Source organism: Porites lutea, chromosome 12 (genome assembly GCF_958299795.1).
Source record: "Porites lutea chromosome 12, jaPorLute2.1, whole genome shotgun sequence".
NCBI classification, from domain to species: Eukaryota; Metazoa; Cnidaria; class Anthozoa; order Scleractinia; family Poritidae; genus Porites; species Porites lutea.
The window spans coordinates 21,663,508-21,668,587 of NC_133212.1; positions in this window are offsets into that span (position 1 = coordinate 21,663,508).

Sequence of the window (5,080 nt, forward strand, 5' to 3'; positions counted from 1 at the left end):
AGAGGGTTTTTATTAGGCGTCGGTTTTGGTAAGCTCTGTTTTGCTGCAAAAAGAGATGTTTCTCATTTGATACTTTCTCCAGATGCAAATGTTACAACCACATAAGGTGAATATAAACATCAAAAATAATATCACTGAAAAATAACAACTTGCTTGGCTTGAAATTAGGTTTGAAGATGGACGTAGATAGCAGTAGTAAGGGCAGTGAGTGTCCAGATTATGGTTATGACAATGGCGTAGGCCCTTGTTCACAGTGTTCGATGTTTTAATGGCCAGTAGACGGCGTAAAATCTTTAACAGGATATAAAAACTACAGAGACTAACGAGGCCTGTAGGAAGATGAGATCAAAGTAATCGTAAAAAGGCCCAATAAATGCCAAAACATCTTGTATGATAGAGTCCATAGTTTTGGATAACCAACAGCTCATAGCATCATATCAGCGAACGCTATGTTTACAACCAGAAACAAAAATCATACATTACACACGTAAATTACAGATAAGCAGGTTATTTAATAATCCATATATAATTCTGGAACAAACTAGGTCAGTGCAAGGTTACTAGGCAATTAAAACACCGATATAACGCGTGCAATTTGCATTTTTTTTGACTTTAACAGATGTATTTGACTAAGCTTGTAATAAAAAATGCACATCGTCAATCGTTCATTTTCGGTTGGTCAATATTTTATTTGGGTAAAATGAATATGCATTCAAAATGCAAAATTATGATTGATATTACATACAGTACGCAACATTAATCAGCTGTACATTGAAATTGAGAAAGATTAATACACTGGAAACCGCGTTACAATAATTACCATTCCGTGAATTTAATACGACCAATATTATGATCTGGCCTGAGCAAAAGGCTTGTCATTATTTCCTTAATGGCTGCAACCTCGTGCAGTATCATCTGACAAGTTCGTTATTGCAGTCAATGGCCACCGGTTGAAGGTTCGTTCCAAAGTTTTTTTTCTTCACAATTTTTCCCCTTTGATTCAAGGTAAAAAAAAGGTAAAGGCGCACACGAGCCAGAGGTCCAAAAGGCCGGTGCTTATTGCGATTTCCTTGGCATGAAAGCCAACATCAACACTTACTTCTCACTTAGGGCAAAATATTGGCTTATGGGAGGGGTAGGTGGGTAGTTTCCCAGAAACGTATAATAATCCGCATGAAGTAGGCCTAGGAGTGTGGCTACTCCCCTCTGGACTGGATGCTAGTCCATTGATCATCAAAGGGTTACCCTCCAGCAGTATGTCGCCGGTACCCATTTACACCCGGGTGAGAGACAGACGGGCGAGGCATGAGCCCCAGACCTCCAGATCCGGAGTTCGCGGTGTTAACCGCTCGGCCACACACGTCTTCTCTTTGAAACAAACAGTTAATTCAACTCTGGGCGAGAATGAGTAAATCGATAAATCTCACTGACATTTTGAGCGACTTGAAGCGATATCTGCATATCTTCAAACAGATTAATAATCAGCATTTCTTATCACATCATAGCTGTACGCATTAGATCATATATTTGAATGCTATTTTGCGCCTAATAAATAATAAATTATTATTATATAGCTCAAAAGGGAACTAATACCCTAATGAGACACTCCGATTTTTAACCTCGCCAAGAAGACAAGATTTTCATCTGGCTTTAAACCGCACTGAAGGAGAGTTTCCTCAGAGTATATGATTCCCGCCATATTGGCGGCCATCACTGTAGGTCTCGTCATTATAGGCTCTCTACTATACACCATAATCATTCGATGCAAATTTGTCTTACTTTTTATTGGCAGAGAGCCAACCACGTGACCTGAAAGTAACTGCCCCAAATAATGGCCTGCTAATGCCCAATGTCGTCCAACTGTGTGGCTGTAAACAATATTCTGCTCATGCGTAAATGAAACCACGCTTTTCTCCTCGTTGTGATTGCCCTCTATTTTCACTGGATAACTAGTAAGGTATTACGTTTATACTCGCATCCATTCACAACGCTCTAAATTTAATTGATGTACATTACATTTGGACAAGAACTAACAATCACATAGAGTTAGCCAAGCCTAAAAGCGAAGCTTCCGTAAGTCCGTTGTTCAACAACTTAACCCTATAAGTTCCAAAAGTGAACAAAATCAATTCTCTCCTAAAAATGTCAATGCACTGATCACTCTAAGGGTTTAAAGGGTTAAGGGTTAAATAAACTATCTTTAGGTAATCTAGGAGTGTTGATCACAACTTGGTTTCAAAAGACTCATTTTCAAACGCCAAGTGTGGGTGACTGGGATCCGCTGCCGCAGGTGACGTTGAACCTCTTTTCATGTGTCTTAGCCTAACATCAGTCCAGTTATTTTCCCTTTCTATGTTCGTCCCATCTACAGCCTGACGTCTTGGACAACATGTAACCAAAGATTGCCTATAATCAGGGACTGTTAATGCATAGATTATTGGATTGAACAAAGAGTTGGAATAATTTAGCATGATTACGGCAAAATAAACCTCTCTAGGTACAGGGACTTCGAGTACCTCAGTTAAGCAGTCCACAATTACATATGGAAGCCAGCAAAATACAGCGGCGGCAGATACAAAAAGTAAGGTTTTTGTTAGGCGTTGGTTTTGTGAGACTCTGTTGTGTTGTAGAAAAGCGCCGTCTCTCTGGTGAAACTTTCTCCAAATACCAATGTTACAGCCACATAGGATGAAGATAAAGATTGAAAATATTATTGTAGAAACATAAAAACCTGCCTTGTTGGAAATTAAATTTCCAGTGAGGAGGTAGGCTGCGGTAGTAGTAGCAGCGAGTGTCCAGATGATAATTATAACAATAGTGTATGCTCTCGTTGACGTTGTTAGGTGCTTCAGTGGCCAATAGACGGCGAAAAATCTTTCACATGATATAAAGACGGCAGAGATTAACGAGGCCTGCAAGAAAATGAGATCAAAGTGAAGGTAAAAGTAGTGCAGTACAACCCCAACTTCTTCTGTGACGATCCATAGTTGTGGAAAACCAATCCGCAAGTAAACATACAAAGGCAGTGAAACAGCTCCCAACATTACATCAGCGAACGCCATGTTTATAACCAGAAACAAGCTTTTCTTGCGCAGCTTCTTCTCCAGTACGAAGAGAGCAATTGTGAGCAAATTCCCCATGAAAATTAAAAAAGCTTCGAATAAAAGAGCGCAACACAGTGCTTTTGTTTCTGCCCGGGAAGGAAAATCCATCGCAATTGACAGAGAGGTGTTGATAGAGCGCACAGGACTTGATGTATTTTTCATTCTGGTGTTTAACCAAAAAGATAATTAGCGCTAAACGACTGGGTAGAAATCGTCAATAATCTGTTGCGTACAATAATTATGCTAAACCTTAACGAGTATGAGCTCCTGTGTAGATTTGCCTAAAGTTCAGCAAGATTTGTGTTCAACATAGCCAGCCCTGGGTACATTTTGTAGAGCGGAAATATATCTTATATCAAAATTAGCCAAATTCTAGTTTTCGTTTATATTTATGCTAATTAGCAATTTTTGCCTTCATTATTGCACCTGCAAAATTCACAAGACATCTTACCTTGAAACTGAGCTCACAGGGGCCAATTATAGCTTATTATCGAAAAGAATACAAAAGGAATGAATTAGAACTTGTCGTCATTTTGGAACAAGCTAACGATTGTTATTATTTTTTTTCTTTGTTTATTCAAATGATATTTTGTAAAAGAAGCGTCAGCCCGACGTTTTGAGCATACTTCAATTAACGATTGTCTGAATTCAGTACTGGGTTGACAAAAGAGTTGGAATAGCAAAGAATCTAAAGATGAAGAAAAGATGTTACAGATACAGAGAGCATGTGTGCTTCCATCAAATGTATGTTGTGAGGAAACCACGAGAACACAGCGGCAGCAGACACAAACAACAAGGTTTTTTGTCAGGCGTCTGGTTTGGCAAGCTCTGTTTTGCTGATAAATAACATTGTTTGGCCCCTTTTTCTTTTTTTTTGAAACTTCCGTCAAATACCAATGTTACAGCAACATAAGATGAGCAAAAAGAAAGAAATTAATGTTGTCATAATGGAAGAACCTATTTTTGCCGGAAGAAAGTCTTTGAAGAAAAATGCGCCAACAAGAATAGCCAGAGTCCAAATAAAAGTCATGACAATGGCGTATGCTCTTGTTGACAGTGTTCGGTGTTTTAGTGACCAGTTAATGGCGTAAAATTTCTCACAAGATATACAAACCGCAGAAAACAACGAAGCATGCAAGAAAATGAGATCAAACAAAAGAGAAAAAACCTCCAGCGCCAGGGGGAGGGACTCCGCATATGAAAGGGGTGGGATGCTCGTCGGAAATTTTGAATTAAACCCCTAAAGGAGAACGATCTGGGCGGGGCCCAAGCTTTTTTTGACCCCTAAAAGAGACCATGCTAAAACACAGACAATATATATATTTTTATACTTTTTCGCGTGCAACCCTAAACGAGACCCTCACGGCTAAATATGATGGCGTTTTGCCCAGAACACCCTAAGTGGGACCAAAACCCGAAATTTACACCCCTTAGCGAGACGACGAGCATCCTCACCCCTTTCATATGGGGAGTTCGCTTCCCCCCCGGGCTCCAGCGGTTCTAAAACATCTCTCCATAGGACTCGCCGAAAACCGAAGCACGAGATCGAGATGTATGGTGGCCGACAACTGCCATTCGTCAAAACGACATAGATTTGTTAATTTTAGATTGAACTTTAATTGTTTTGTATTGAAAATAAAGTGAAAGTAGAATGTAAAATTATTTTGTTTTTCATTGAACTGGAAATATGAGGTTGACACATACATCCAGGGAAACCTATGCTAACTATATGATAGTAACTACAGTAGGCACACTTGCTGAGGGCGACCTTTCATGGTTATATGAACATATTATTTTTCCTTTTTCTGTTTTGAATGGCAGTTCCCGGCCATGAACATATTAATTTTACTTTTTCTGTTTTGAACGGCAGTTCTCGGCTATGAACAAATTAATTTTACTTTTTGTTGTTTTGAATTGCAGTTCCCGGTCATTAACATATTATTTTTACTTTTTCTGTTTTGAATGGCACTTCCCGG